The sequence below is a fragment of the Clarias gariepinus genome, chromosome 8 (genome assembly GCF_024256425.1).
Source record: "Clarias gariepinus isolate MV-2021 ecotype Netherlands chromosome 8, CGAR_prim_01v2, whole genome shotgun sequence".
NCBI lineage: Eukaryota > Metazoa > Chordata > Actinopteri > Siluriformes > Clariidae > Clarias > Clarias gariepinus.
Window position 1 is genome coordinate 15,712,881 of NC_071107.1, and position 17,324 is coordinate 15,730,204.

At 38.7% G+C, this 17,324-nt stretch overlaps 1 protein-coding gene across 3 annotated transcripts in view; it reads left to right on the forward strand.

The window, feature by feature from the left end:
- The window catches only part of slc24a3 (solute carrier family 24 member 3), a 94,536-nt gene that overhangs the window by 49,933 nt on the left and 27,279 nt on the right, over positions 1-17,324 (forward strand). The window lies entirely within an intron of this gene.

Consider the following 17,324-nt stretch of genomic DNA (forward strand, 5'->3'; position numbering starts at 1 on the left):
ATATTTACTTGCCTTATATTTAGACACTGTAATTACAGCACAAATATGAGTTTATATATATATATATATATATATATATATATATATATATATATATATATATATATAGTAGAATAACGGCACAAATTCGCGACTACCTGCGGACTCTCTTTTTCCTTCCCTCCCATAAGACCCATGATTTCTGCATTCGATAATGTGCCACCCAGTTGTTTTTAAACACTCATGGTAAAAAAAAAAAAACTAACTGCAACCATATGTGCATGTTGGTAAGTGTTGTCAGAAGCAGGAAAAGGTGGACATTTAAAGGGGCACACAGTCTACTTAAAAGCGTGGCAAGTCGGAAAGATCAGGTCTTTGTATTTTATTATATGGACTTTCCATTTCCTACCTGAACATCTGATTGTTGTTGCTATTAACAATTAGAAACAGCAAATATCATATGCAGTACCTGTCCTCGGGTAGAATGTTTTCTGTTCAGACAAACAAATCTTTAAAAAATGTGTAAGAGTATTGGGCATCGACCCCAAAACTTTTTACACATCATCCAGTAAATTAAGCCAGGATTGGATGGGAACTACAGAAACTTGCACTGTTATAATAAATATAAGCCAATAATAAAATAAAAAAAGAGGCTGTCTATGCATCTTTAATGAGTCCTTTGTCTTTGGCATGGTTTATTTATATGTCAGGTTTCTTTAACCAAATAATCGTCAACGTACGGTATATAAACGGCACAGAAACATTTTAGTAAATTAGAATCCATGCAGATTATTTATTGTATTTATTTATGTATTTATGGCAGCATATATTTCCAAAACTGCTGATCAGCTGAGATTTTAATGCACAGCCATCCCTGGAACCTTAAGGCTGATGGGCTACAGCAGGAGACCATACCGGGTGAACCTCCTGTTAGCTGACAACAGGTAACTGAGGCTACAGTTCCCATGGGATCACCAAAATTGGACAATAGGCGGCTAAAAACATGCCTGGTCTGAGGATTGACTTTTGCGGCAACATTTGGATAGTAGGGTCGATATTTGGGGTAAAAAATTTGAAAGCATGGATACACCCCGCCTTGTAGCAAAGGTTCAGACTGTGGTGGTGGTGTAATGGTATAGGAGATATTTTCTGGGCACATTTTGGCCCTATATGACTACAGTGTCTATGACTACAGCCATCTTCTGATAGCTACTCCCAGCATGATGATACACAGTGTCACGATCTAAAATAATCTCAAACTGCTTTCTTGAACGTGCCAATGAGTTCACTGTACTCCACAATCACCCGATCTCAATCCAATAGAGCATGTTTAGGATGAGGTGTAACATTACCCATTTGTATCATGGATGTGCAGCTGACAAATCTGCAACAACTACGTGATCTACATCATTTATGTTAATATGGATCAAGATCTATGCTATTCCTCGAAGAATTTAGACCTTTCTGACAACAACCCACAATATAATATTATGAGAGTACGTGTTATATATGCGTGTATGTTTGTATGTGTATTATAGATGCATATATAAATATGTATGTATGCATATATAATACTGTATGTACATTAGTAACATGAATTAATGACACTAATTGCTTCCTTAGTTGCAGTGTCACTACATCCTAACACTACATTGTAGTTTATCATTAGCACCAACAGCAGGCTCAGGAAACAAAAGCCACTGCACATATTTAATCTCACATCCTGCCCCTTTAACATCCACCTCCTCTGTTCCTTCTCCAGACAAACACACACTGGCATCTGTTCGCTATTTAGTGACATGTAGATTAAAGCACTTTGGCTATGCACTGTTCCTAAAAAAATAGGAAAACTTCAGATATTTCAATGGCGTACAGATGAATTATGTACAGCAGTCTGAATTATATAACATTTGGAAGATTGTGTAGTCATACACATGGACTAGCATTCAGTTAGGTCCATACATTTTGGATGGAAATAAGGTTTGGTGTCTGTACATCACTACATTGAATTGAAAGTGTGGCATTAACAATTAAGCAATTACAGCCATTTTTATACACACACATTTAGGGAGGTTATAAGTAATGTAAGAATTTTTTAGAATTAAAAACATTTTGCAGTCAATGACTGACTGAAGTCAGGAACCTGTGGACATGAACAAATGTTAGGTTTCCTTGCTTAAGATGCTTTGCCAGGTCGTTACTTAAGCTGCCTTTAGCTGCTACTTGATTGGTCTTTATGCCTTCAGTCTTGTCTTCAGTAGGTGAAAAGCATGCTCTATGTGGTGAAGAGCAGGTGACTGACTTGGCTAGTGAAGAATTTCCCGTTTCTTTGCCTTCACTGTATTTTTTGGGTCGTTATCCATCTGCAATATGAAGCAGTGTCCTATCGGTTTTGTAGCATTTGGATGAATCTGTCTAGGGAGTATAGCCCCATACACTTCAGAATTCAACCTTCAACTTTTATCAGCAGTCAGGTCCATCAATAAACATCAGTAGCCCAGTTCCTTTGTCCCCTGCCTCCACCATGTTTGATAGATGACGTGATGTGTTTTGGATCATGAGCCGTTTCTTTCATTTCCTATACTTTACTTATCATTTCCCATCGTTTTGGTACAAGTTAATTTTGGTTTTATTAATCCAAAAAATCTGGCAAAGTCTAATCTGACTTCTGTTCTTGAGTGTTACTAGTGGTTTGCCCCTTGTTGTGAGGCATCTCTGTGTTTACTGCATAAATCCAGCTCTTGACTGTAGACTTTGACAATGACAAACCTTCTGTGACAAGAGTGTTCTTGACTTGGCTAGATGTTGTGGGAGGGTTCTACTTTATCATGGACAGAATTCTGCACTTATCCACCTCAGTTGTCTTTCATGGTCTTTCAGGCCTTTTGCTGTTGCTGAGCTTGACAGTTAATTCCTTTTTTTTGCAGCAATCAAATGTAAATGTAACACTCGGAACCACCTCATTTATCTCCATGCTTAGACATGGAGTAACATATATAGTAAACATATATGTTGCACATTTTGGGTTATCTTTATATACAAATACTAAATACCACATACTACATATTTACATACTATTGCACTACTGCACTTTAAAGATGGACAGTATCACTGCTGCTCATCATTTCATTTCACACTCCATGACCATCCTGTACTGCTGCTGTCTGCACATTGCACATTCCACATACTGTACATAATACAGTTTATTTATACAGTTCTTAATTTTTTTTTACTTTTCAATGTCACGAACCAGTCATGCAAGTATTTCCCTGCATATCATACTGTATCTGGTTGTATACAGTATGTGACAAATAAAAAAGGTTAAATAGGGCCCAAGTATGACATCAGCCCTCTTGTTTTCCTAAGGATTAAAAAAAAAAATTACTATTTGGGGCTTTTTGGGGGTCGGGGCCCTCACACGAGATTTTGCTCATATTGCACATATGCATGCAAAATCAAATCCCACCTGCAGGAATTTAATACGATCGCCACCAAACTGGGCCTGTGTGAGTTACAGAAGGGTTTTTGGTATCTCAAAAAGGTCAGCTGTGACGATGCCTTAAACTTATGCTAAAAAGTGGTTAATAACTTTCTGTGGGATGTCATATTGAGTGACATCACACCCATTGAATTCACATTGTCTTTCTGGAATGCCCGGGTGGCGATGGCGCAGGGTGCTTAGGCCCGCTCACAGTTGCTTGCAGCTATATTTTAAATTTTAACTTGAACATGCCACACCTGGCCCTGCAACTGCTTGTCAGCCATTTTTTCCATTATGTATTAGCCCCCTAACATGGTATGAAAGTAGCTGTAATTTTTAATGGTTAATGCCACACATTTGTCGAACTTCTAGAATTAAAGCTGAACGTCTTGACTTTGTCCCTATCTTGTGTGTTTCATTTTAAATTCAATGTAGTAGTCAATTTTAAGTGGCACAGCGGTGTATTGATTAGCACTGTCGCCTTGCACCTCTGTGTGGCTTTGGATATCATATGCCTTTCAATAGATTAAATTTTTGATGTATGAGATGTAATGTCTGCGATGGGTTGGCACCCTGTCCAGGGTGTACCCTGCCTCGTGCCCTAAGCCTCCTGGGATAGGCTCCAGGTCCCCGCGACCCTGAATACAGGATAAAGCGGTATAGAAGATGAGATGAGATGAGATGTAATGTAGTGTCAACAATACAGTGTTGTTACTCTATTCCAGTGTTAACTTTTCCTTCTGCTTTCCAGACTGTGCCTTGCTGGTTTCTTTGCACTTGTAAATTCATGTTATTAAAAACCCTGAAAAATGCAAGGCTTTAACAAAGTGATCATATGCAAGTAGTGTAACTGATCATTTCCGAATAAGTTGGTTCTTGGAGTGGGCTGAACTGTGATGTGACGAACAGGATTAATTGAATCCAGGATTAATTGGGTACAGTGTCGGAGCAGAAGCTGAGGAGGCAGATTGCCGGAAAGAGTAGCATGGTGAGGGTGTGGATCATGTCATTAATTAGCAGTCTTTAATGCCCCTGTGTTTGTGCCATGGTGTCAGGAATTAGAGGAGGCGAGGATACAGGTGCAGACATCCCTTGCATAATCACAGCATACAACATACATACTAAACAATATCAGTATTAGAACTATGAACAGGAACTGTAGTACAAATTATATACTAATATCATTATTACTACTTAGATGCATGACCAATAAAATCAGATAAAGCAGAACTTGAATGCATACATGACTGAACAAGAATCAGGGGCATTCAGGAGGTAAGGAACAAAACTTAAAACATGTGCACACGATTACCAGCATGTGAGAAGTGGGACTAATGAGAGCTGTAGTCCAGTGCCTTCCTGTTTATTTCTTGCTACCTTGGCACCTTAGCAAAAAAAAAATTTACCATTAGTTCCTCAATCATTTCAACAATTAACTTTTAAAGACAGGAAAAGAGGAAAAATAACATAAAACATAAGGAAATGGTTGAAAAGTGCCTGATTTTTTTTTTTAAGATCTTGTCCATTAAGTTATGGGAAAGGGGAAGATTGTTACAAGTGTGGTGGAATGCTTTGTGTTTTTCCTCTGGGTATTCCAGTTTCCACTTATAGTCCATACACACACACACACACACACACACACACACACACACACACACACACACACACACAACGGGAAAGTTTGGAACGCCAATTAGCCTACCCTACATATCTTTGGGCTGTGGGAGGAAACTGGAGTACCCAGAGGAAACCCACAAAGCACAATTAAAGCATGCAAACTCCATGCACACAGACTCGAGGTGGAAGTCGAAACCCCCGAACCAGGAAGTGTGAGACCGCATAGCTAACTATTATACTGCCATACTGGCCACCATGTTAAACTCTTTAGTCATAGCATTCGTAACACTATACATCTTTAAACACAGCTGATTCAACTTCTTAACTGATTCTTCTCAGACCGAGGCCTTCATTAACTAGAATCATGTGGGGAATTATGTGATTGACTGGTACTTATGAAAATAGTCTTAAAGTAATGCTTATACAGTGTTTAGAGTATTCATTTACTTTAGTCACATGTATTTAAAGAAGCCTCTTCGCAGGTTCTTCTGACATCCTAGTGCCTTTGGCAAGCCAGAATCTTGGATTCAGCTCCCCAGTAGTTGTGCATACCACAGTTGTAAGATGGGAATAAATACAATGTTAATTAGCATTGACATTCAGGGTCCGTAGTTGGACTACAGAGGATTTTAGATGGATGGATTATGTACAGTATATACCTTTTCCTCTGTAGGGTCACAGCGGGCCTGGAGCCTATCCCTAAGCACAAGGTGGGGTACACCCTGGATCATGCCAATCCATCACAGGGTATAAGCATATACACTCACACACCCAATCATACACTGTAGGCAATTTTGAAAGAGAAAACCAACGTTTCCCAGAAAAAATAAGCAGACTCTATGCCAGGTAGCCATGCTTTTCTGTTAGTCAGTGAAATAAACAACTGAATATATGAAGAAACATGCGGTTGTACATTTCAATACTAATTTAAAATGTATTTTATATCTCTTTTTTCTCCCTATTGTGTTTCATAAAGGCGGCCTGGTGGTGTAGTGGTTAGCATTGTCGCCTTGCACCTCCAGGGTCCTGGTTCGATTCCCGGCCAGGCTTGATTCCCGTCTCTAGGTGCATGGAGTTTGCATGTTCTCTCTGTGCTTAGTGGGTTTCCTCCGGGTACTCCGGTTTTCTCCCACAGTCCAAAGGTATGCAAGTTAGGCTAACTGGCGTTCCCAAATTGCCCGTAGTGTGTGTATGTGTGTGTTCCCTGCAATGGATTGGCACCATGTCCATGGTGTACCCTGCCTTGTGCCCTAGGTTTCCTGGGATAGGCTCCAGGTCCCCGCGACCCTGAATACAGGATAAAGTGGTATAGAAGATGAGTGAGTGAGTGAATGTTTCATAAAGGCATTGTCAAGTTTTATAATATGTATGCCGTATTGCTAGCTCCTAGCATTCATGTGCTGCAGTTTTTTTCACCAAAATATCAGCTGTTTACACACAAAATCATCCTCATATTTCCTCACAGTCTTAGTGTTGACTCGGGTGCCAGATGTTGGCAAAACTGGATTTCTTTCTTGGCTCTTAGGGAAATGACTCTTAAGTATTCTTCATTAGATGCAGGTTTTGGCTCTTTCACTGCATTTTTTGTCTCTAAAAGTTTGTTTAAATGAATTGAGTAAAAATGCTTGTTACAGGAATGTAGCCTGTGCCATGCCAACATTCTGACATGACACTAGCACTTCATATCAATGTTCAGTGTTGGGCCAGTATTGTCAGTGAAGAATGTTATATTAGCTGTTTTTGATTTAAATTGTTTACATTTTCAAAATATGTTTCCTACAAACCCTTAAAGTTTGAGTAATATCTGTACCCTTGTTAAAGGCCCATTGACAAGTAACCTCATGAAGATGAAGAAATTAAAAGTTAAGTTGAAGTTATTAAAAGTAGATGCATACTGGATTTGAGGTTATGTACGTCACCTTGGATATAAAGTAGGGCTGGGCAGTATATCAACTATTCCAGATATGCAGACACTGTATATTTTAAATGATATATAAGTTGAGACCATACTGATCATATTGTTATAATCACATATTGTGTTACATAACTTGTTTCAGTCATGAAGCCACTGACGAACACTTTTTGTCAAGCTCCGCCCCCCATTCTTCCTTTGTATCTTTACGTAAACTGGGTGTCTATGATTTGTGCTGCCTTGTTTAATATGGTGTCAACTTATAGAATTATGTTTATGAATTATGAATTATGTAAGTCAAGAACTCACTATGGAAATGTGATGCGTTAAATATTTTTCTGCACATCAACTGCAGTAGAAAGAGTGTTATACTTTGTGCCGCAAAGCTTTAACATCCTCAAAAGACTTCTGCCCCAAAGGAAAGCATGTATCAAGCTTCATTCACCCTACGGAACTCTGGACTGTTCATAAAGAGAAAAAAAATACATATTGAGGCCATTTCACGTCTATGCATAATGACCTGAAAGTTATCATTTTGAGCACTTGGTGTAGGAAAACAGTCTTCCTCCTTAGAACACTTTGTTAAACTTGTTAATAGGAATGCTTTTGAAAACTCTTCAAAGTCTGAAAATACAGAAATATATATAACTTTGGCCCATATCACTTACCCCTGTTATATACCTGAGTGGACGACTGCAAGTGTAATTCTTTTTCAGTGAGATTTCCATGAGACTTCCTTGGCAGATAAGCAATAGAAATGCTGACACCTTGTGATTGCGAAATTAACCCCACTCGGAAGAAGAAAAGGAAAAAGTGAGAAAGAAAGAAAGATTTTCTATAATGTCTGGTTGTTCACATACGCCAGAGTGACTCTGGTGGCCTGAATCAACTATCAGCATATGCATGTCCTTTATTTTCTACATTCCAGAATTTTAAGAAACACGTAAATTATTGATGCTCTAGGAACAAGGATGGCACTACTGATCCTCTAAGAACAAGGATAAGAACTTAATAATGTTGTTTACTCAGGCTCAGCATAGATCACATGATGTGGTAATGCTTCACAACATCCCACATTTGAGAATCCTCACTCGGTATTAGTGGGACCTGGCAGTCACTTTCTGAAATTGTTTGACCGCTCAGGGTGGCCAGAGCACTCTCTCATCTGCAAGAGTACTGTAGATAAACTGAAAGGTTTATTCATGTGATATCAATATGTTCACATTATGGCATGCTTTTCTACCTTTGTTTTGCTTTCAGGTATTTACAAAAGTCCCCCTGTCTCCTCCAAGCCAACTCTTATTAGAATGCAAACTGTTTGAGATAGAAACATTCACTGGATGTGTCCGTGTGCGTGCACACTACTAATGCCATCCAGCCAAACCCCAAATGGTCTCCTTTGCAGCATTATCATTTGTTACTACTGGAGTTAAAAATCTTTTCCCAGACAGACATAGAACATCTGCGCATGTGTCTGCTTGTATTTCAATGTCTGTATCCACACTTATGTCTAACATTATTTAAAGTTCATAAAAGGTTATTCTCAAGCAGTCAAAGAGTTGAATTATAATGTGTCACCCCAGTTGAGAAGGACAAAACCATACACACATTAATTAGGACATGTGTTTTAATGTTAAATGTGTAAAGGAGGTGATGCGATCATAAGGTATGCTGATAATAATAAGTCTGATTTGGTTTTATTTGTCAAAGCAGGAGAGACAAAATCATAATATAATAGCAGTCACTGATATGACATTTGAAAAAAAGGAATATGAAGAACAAGGTCTTTACTAAGCTATTTCTCTAGTTACTGCATTTTCCCAACTTTATCCATTCATGGTATTACCAGAGCAATGGTCATTTTGTTTTATCTTTATTGTAATGTAGCAAATGTGTGGCTTTATTTATTATCTAATTTTTTTTAAAAGGTTTCATTTCAATGAACGGTGTTGTCCTGGTCAGTGGAATTCTGTAATTTGACTGCACTGCAATATTTTCTCTCCAATGTGGTTTTATGTTGTAATGAACACAATATATTGAAAAAGGTACAGCCAAAAAGAACATCAAACAGGTCAAATGTTTTATTTGTTTGTTTGTTTTTTTCACAAAAACATCAAACTTCTGTCAAAAAAGTGTTTATCTCTTTTTTTTGGTAGAATGCTGGTTAAAATCCTGAAGATGCCGTAGTCATCTGTGGCACTCCCAGAGAGTCCCAGAGAGCATAATTAGATTTGCTTTCTAGGTAGGATAAATGCCATTCCACTCTCTCTCCCAACTAATTCGGAACAAGACTAGCCATTCGCAAGAGTATGAAATCTCTTGTATAATTACAAGTGCAGTTAGCACGCTTACCCAGGGACATGACTGACATTCTCAAAACATGTAGTGTGTAGCTTTGTATGTCATTGAGGAGGATTGTGTCATCATGTTCCCAGATTGGATAGCTGTCATGTACTGTAATAGTGATAGTGCGTGGGCAATAAAAGTTAAAAATTGCATCACATGCAATGAATGATAAGCTTCTTTTCAAATACAGTGTATAGAGTAAGAGGGTTTGGTAACATTGTGTTTTTAATCTTTGCAATCTGAACAGTTAATTGTGTTGCTTACATTGAAAGGTCTGAAAGTAAAGACACAGGGCAGAAGATACTGCATTTAGAGGTAATGGTTTATCATTAGCAAAGCAAGAATTTAAAAAGACAATTGTAGAAGTAAAAAATGTCCTTTCATCTACTCTATTACTCTCAGAGATTGAGTTCTGCCATTTGGTTAAACCTAAACCCTATCCTTTGTGTACACTAGGTTATACACTTCCACGCTTTTCTTTGGATTTTGGACTGTGGCTATAAAAAAAATGGGCTTATTCAACCACAATAGGAGTGGTGAGGTTGGACACTGAGGTCAAGCTTACTGTGGAACCTTGGATTGCGAGAAACGTGGTCTTTTGCAAAACGAGCAAAATTTTTTAATGACTTTTAACTTGATAAACGAGCAAGGACTTGACATACCAGTAGTACACATGCACTTAGTCTGCCGAGCATCACTTACATTTACATTTAGGCATTTGGCAGATGCTCTTATCCAAAACGACTTACAAAAAATGCTTTAAAGGTACATCACTGGATACACACTGGGTTAACTAAGTTAATAACTAGGTGCCATTAGTTCAAGTATTGGAGAAACAAATACGCCTTAAGTCGTCGTTTAAAGATAGTCAAACTCTCTAGATGAAAGAGCCTGGATGAATGCCACCCTCGATCCCTGAGAGATGGTGGGATGAGGCGAGCAGTGCTGGAGGATCGGAGGGAACGTGGTGCAGTGTGTGGTGTGATTAGAGCAGAGAGGTACGTGGGTGCTGGGCCATTTGTAGCTTTGTAGGCAAGCATCAGCATTTTGAATTTAATGCGGGCAGCTATAGGAAGCCAGTGCAGGGAGCGGAGGAGTGGGGTGGTGTGGAAGAACTTGGGAAGGTTAAAAACAAGATGTGCTGCTACATTCTGGATCAGTTGCAGAGGACAGAGACAGGCCTGCCAGGAGTGAGTTGCAGTAGTCCAGTCTTGAAATACTGTAACAAGGGACTGAACAGTAGCCTGTGAAGAAAGAAATGGGCGAATTCTTCTGATATTGTAAAGATAAAAATCTACAAGAGCGAGTAAGGTTAGTGATGTGTGGGGAAAATGACAGATGATTGTCCACAGTTACCCCAAGATTGTGGGTGGTGGCTAAAGGAGTGATTTGGTTGTCGTCCAGGGATATCACAAGGTCTTGACTTGGGGATGAGCCACAAGGGAAGAACAACAGTTCGGTTTTACTCAGATTGAGCCTTAGCTGATGAGCTGCCATCCAGGATGAGATGTCTGTCAGATATGCTGAGATCCGGGTGGAAACCGGGTGTCAGAGGAAAGAAAAGAGGGATTTTGTTCCACAAATTCCAAGGCTTGTATAGATAATAGAATCTTGTGGTTCACCAGGTCAAATGCAGCTGACAGTAAATCAGATCTAGCAGCAAGGAGCTTCTCAGTGACTGACAGAAGGGCAGTCTCTATGGAATGTGCCACTTTAATTCCAGATTGGTTGAGATCATTAAGGTTGTTCTGTGAGAGATAAAGACACATTTGGTTATAAACAGTCCTTTTAAGAATTTTGGAAAGAAAAGAGAGAAGTGATACCAGGCGATAGTTGTTAACTTTTGATGGGTCCAGGCAGGGTTCCTTGAGGATGGGAATAACCCTTGCCTTCTTAAAAGCAGCAGAAACATGACCAGATGATATGGAATGGTTGATGATGGTTGTGGTGAAGAGAAGGAGGTCTCGTAAGATGGCCTGGAGCTTGTGGAAGGGATTGAGTCTACTGAACAGATGGTGCGGTTAGATGACAAGATGATCTGCTGAATCTCATCAGATGACAGGTTGGAGAATTCTTTTAAGGGAGGGAAGGGAAGGTCCTGAGGTTCTGCTGTCGGGGGTTGGTTGGGAGCTAAGGACTGACGGATTGCTGCAATTTTCCCATCATAGAATGTGGCAAAATCGTCAGCAGTCAGAAAGGAAGGGGCAGGAGTAGTCAGTGGGTTGAGTAGTGAGAAGAAGATGTTGTGGTGTTTTCCAGGATTATGTGCAGAGGCTTCCAGCTTTTCCCTGTAGAAGGCAGTTTTGGCAGAAGTCACATCACATGAGAATTTGGAGAGAAGAGTCTGGTAACAGACGAGATCTGCATCAAGCTGCGATTTCTCTGCAGTTCTTAATTCTCTCCTGTTGTTGCGCAGTACATCAGATAGCCAAGGAGCAGGACAAGACATCTTCCTTGGTTTAGATGACAGCGGGCAAATGAGATGTATGGATGAGGAGAGAGAGGAGAGGAAAGTTTCAGTCGCAGTCTTCAGTGGTAGAGAGGAGAAGGAGTCTGGGTCTGGGAGGAATGCTAGGGTGCATGAAGACACAGAGGAAGGGGAGACAGAGTGAAGGTTTCTGCGGGTAAAATATATTTTGGTGGTTAGGTTTACATAGAATAGGAAGGGTTATGATGAAGGATACCAGGTAATGATCAGATTAATGAAGAGGAATAGTAGTGATATCTGTGACTGGGGAAGGGCGGCAAAAACGAGGTCGAGAGAATTCCCTGCCTTGTGTGTGGGAGGGCAGCTGTTTAGAGTTAAAGAGAAGGAGTTAAGGTGAGGGAGAAGGAAAAAGGATTGGAGTTTGTCAGATGGAAGGTTGAAATCTCCTAGAACAGTGATAGGAGTGTTAGCAGAAGGAAAAAGACCTAGAAGCATGTCCATTTTATCTAGAAAGTTTCCTAGAGAGCCAGGAGGACGGTAAATAACAAAGATGTGGAGGTTAATTGGAGAGGTTACCTTAACTGCATGAAATTCAAATGATGAAAAACTGAGATGAGACAATCACTTGATCACAACTGAGCCAATGGTCATTCTTACGCGCGCCCTGCAGGATTATGGGTAATTGTCTCCCATGTTCAGCCTCAGTGCGTGTGCGTCACTCACATAGTCAACATCCGTCGTGCATGTACATATTATTGTAACATTGTGACCACGTGTGTGTTGCGATAAACTGTTCCAATGGTGTTTGTTAAGGTTGAGGACAAGCATCTGCATTTATCAATGGCGTTCTTCTGCACCAACCTTGGCAAAATCATGTCATACTGAACCTCACTTGGACTTTTGCATGTTGACATTTTACCAAGCACTCTTGAAACAGTGTGGAATGTTTAAGCCTCTTAAGTCCAGAAAAGAGAAATATTAATCCGAGAACATAGAAAAACATTCTGGACAGTTGTGTGTTTTTAGCGGTATAGAGAAGACCCACATGGCTATGTTATAATCAGGTGTCCCCATATCTTTTGCAATATGCTGCATATTAGTAATTGTCTAAATAAAAGTTATTTAAAGTAATCATATAAGAAGAGATAAGGAATAAAATACCCAAGGGACATTCTGCAATAAACTATATTGTGCAACTTTAATTATTATGTTTGTCTGTATAATAAATGGAGCTACAGTAATGTAGCTTCATTAATTGATAATCCTTTTTGCAGTAGGGGATTTTCCAGTTCTGACATTGCCATCAGCTATAAGCGCAAATCCCTTCAGACTTACAAAATCTTAGAAGTGTTAGAGGAGTGGATGTTTTAATGAATTAAAGGATTTGCAATGTCTAGGTAAGGGACACAATAATGTAGGCTGATCTTTAAGCATGTTGCATCAAGGTTTCATCAGTGTGTTTAAATATATTGCAAGCCTTACTATAGATGTAGCCTATTGCAACATAAGTTTGTCCATCTAAGACAGATGTTAGTCAAGTCCAATCGGTTTTAATCTGTCCTTTTTCAGTCACTCAGAACATCTGTCTTTATTGAATACCTTATGAGTACTGTGTTGGAGCACCATAGAGAGTCTATAAATCACTCATTTTCATTTATGTTTCTCTCTCTTTGTCTCGTCTCAAATTGACAGAGGAAAAGTATAGCATAGCTTGCTTAAGATTAGAATAGCTAGAGTCAGAAGCTCCCTAGGTCATACAATCAACATACAGATCTGGATCCTTATCATTTCACTACCCCAGAGCAAAGGAGAATGGCTTAATTTATTTAGGGGGAGCTATGATCTCAAACCCTTCTATCCATTTTCACGGGTTATTTATATCTAACCTAAGATAGCTCTGTGCACTCCTTTCTAGAGCTCTATGGGATGCCTGGCTGGCAGGTGCAGATGTGGGCTGAGATTTCTGCTTAGGATTACAGGCAATGAACTGATGATTCTTGTATTTCTTTTCTTGCATCAGCTATTGTTGCGAGTGTCTGTTTAAGAAAGTTAGGATTAATATATCAAAAATCAATCAGTGGCAGCATGATGGCCGTAAGTTATCCTCGAATAGGCTATTACAGTTAAAATTTCAGCTTCATACTTAACACATCACTAAAGCTTAATTGACAACAGATGTAACTTTTCTTTGGTTTGTGTAACAGAGATCTGGTGCCTGTCACAAGTTGGGTATGACATTATGGGTGTGTGTGTGTGTGTGTGTTGCTGGTTTGTAGGCAGCAATATATTTGTGTGCGTTGGGCTGTTTCAATGTTAACTCTTTGAAGGCTGGTCATTTTGATAAAGCTGGGACCTGAGTCTGGCAGTTTAGCAGCTTGAAGGAAGTTGAAGGACATGTCCTATTTGTTGCCTGCAAAAAACGCAAGTCAAGCCTTTATTCATAAACTCTCTTTCTACTCTCCAGGTCAATGTCATTTAGCCTGTTATAACTGGGCCAGAACGACGTTATGTATAAGCACTAAAGAGGTCCCAGTGGCCTTGAATGACCCATTACAATTTGTCTTACTATGAATTATAAACATTTAACATTATGTTTTGTCATTTTATTATACGAACTCTACAATAACAGTAAAAGCAGATGATGCTGATGCTATTGTGTTCCAAGCCTGAATTTAACCTGTAATTCTTAAATCTTCTAATTGATCTGGCATCACTAAATGACATATGGTTAGCGTTGTTGTGTGTTGTGTTAATGCAGTTTAAATTAGATTCATCATGGGCTCTTGAATACACTCATTACGGTCACGCTTCAGTGCACTGTTCACTGCAAGAGGACCGAGTCTCAGTGTTTCTGCCTCTTTAATGAATAGTGCTGTCATCAGTGTGTCCCAGTGCTGGCCAACAGTATCATTTCAAGCCTGTTGTTCTCAGAGGAGAAAGAAAAACAGGCAGCTGCCTTTCATTGTTTTCTCTTACATATGGCTAATTTTCTTCGGTCTGCTGTAGTTGGTTATGGGGTTTTTTTTGTGTCTCTTTGTGAAATAATTTTTAAGGGGAAATCATGGAGCAAGCATAAAGCACAGGGTAATGCTCAGTAACAGCATGATCATCAAGAGTTGATTAAGAATAGTCAAGAAGACAAAAAAGAAGAAGAAGCATAAATAATTATGATCACCTTTTCTTTTCATCCTTAATTCTTAAATGTCAACCTAGTCTTTCATATACAGCAATTTACTTTAAATTAAGTATAAGGGAAACATTAAATGAAACACAAAATAATCAACAATAAAATGAAAGCTTAACACTGAGGCATGAATACATTAATATAATATCTTAATCTAAAATTCCATGTTTTTTACAGGATACATTACGAAGGAAAGTAGAAAAGACTAGAATACAAAACATTACACTGTTATATTAATAAATCATGTGTTTAATCTTTATTTTTCTTGGTTAATGTGGGTTGGCAGTGCTGGTCTGTGTCTTAAGTTGGCTTGCTGGCACACAAATTACTCAGCTGCTTACCAATAAAATATCGCTTTACTATACACGTGTGACTGAACATATGCATCTTTGCTAATGACCTTATCATCTCCAGACCAAAGGTCTACTATAATAGTTATAAACAGTAATATAACACTGTGTGCATTAACCACTGGTTGTTTTAATGTTGTCACAACACTGAACACTATGGAAGTATGCCAAAAAACATGTTCCTATAATTTTACCGTATGGTTACATACAGTAAACCTCCCTATTGTTTATTTTGACAATTTTATTATTTTGTCATGTGAGAGAATCTTTAAAAAGAGACTCGTTATAGTTGAAGGACATGATAATTAAAATGACTAATTTGCTTATATTTTGAGAAATCAAGGAGCAGAGGGTAGAAGCAGATATAATTGCAGTAGATGGTGATTTGGCCACCGTGGCTAGGTTTGGTAGAACACGCAATATTGGTCAAACTTGCTGTTTAAGGTGCCACAATTCGTTAAGCATATTAGGATCGGTCAACCTTCCTTTTTAGGGACAGGATTATTTAAACTTGGTATTTAGGGTCAGGATTGGTTAACCTTGCTTTTTAGGGGCAGGACTAGTAAACCTTTTTATTTGGGGTGCAGGGTTGGTTAAACTTGGTGTTTAGGCGGCAGGATTGGTTAACCTTGCTAATTTTCTAGTTAGGGCAGGCTTGGTTAAACATATTTGGAAGTGGCCAGGATTGGTTAAACTTGCTATTTGTGGGAGGCCAGGATTCGTTTAGCTTGCTATTTTGGGGGTCAGGACTGGTTAAACTTAATATTAAACCTGAAAATTTACTGTTACTTTTTAAACTCTACGAGAGTGAACATGAGAGTAAAGTTTTGCCTTTTATCAGCCCAACAGGACCTGCTACCACAAACCCAGTTCAGTTTGTACTGTAGGCCAGAGTTTATCTATGCAGCCATCAAGGTGGCATGCTGGTTTTGTGAATGGCTTGTTAACAGTAGCAATGCTCAGAGAACTGAGGTGCCTATTTAGCAGCTGCAAGGCAATCAGCAGGTGAAAATCAAGCCTGTCCCAGTTCGATTGTCGTTATTTCTGCCTAAACTTGGTGGAGAAACCTAACATAAGGTTAGAATCTTATGGATGAAACTAATGTGTGGAAGTTGGAAAAAGCCTGAACAACAGCCCTGAATATGCTGACCGTTACGATGCAGAAATAGCTGCTTAAAAAACATACAGTAGTTCCTCACATCATTTAGTTTTTATGCACAGTACATTCTTTAAATATAGCTATTTATAGCTATTAAATTGTAGCTTACTTGAAATAATCCATATGACATTAAGGATTTCATGGTGTCAAATTTACAGAATGGTGTTAAAAGTGTATCTCATTTACCATATGTATGTATGTCATATGGTAAAACATGGGAATGGCAGAACTTGCATGTACCGTGGACTTCCTTGAGATTAAACTAGTCCATATCAAACCTAGGCTGCCCATGGAAAGTCAAGACTGTTAATACAAGATACAAAGAGAAAGAATAATGTAAAAACATTAAAGAGGTTCTTCTTGGCACGGTGGAAGGCCGACAGAAAAGAGTAGCAATGTGAGGAATCAATATGATAGCAACATCTATGACTACCGCTCTTTCAGTGTTTGATCATCTGGCTGAAGATCGAATGCTGTTATAGAAGAACAACCCATTACATTTGTTACCAACCCAACAGCATACTGTCCATACTGCAGTATCATAATTTCTTAGAAATGTTCAATCAAAACTAACAGTAAAATATTTCCATGAATCCAGATGTTTTTGCTTTCAGGTCTCATGAAAGTTAAAAATGTTAATTCTCTTACATACTTTAATCATATGATAAAGGCAATCTATTATTTTGAGAAAGTAAGTACATTATATTTATAAAGAACTCTAGGTATTAGTACACCTAAAGTAGACATAGGCACCACTTTAACAGTAAAAAAAAAACCTAATGATTTAAATATCTCTCAATAAAGAGTTTACATAGTGTTGAATAGATCACAGCAACCATAGACACATGGCACCAGTTTCAAAGAGACT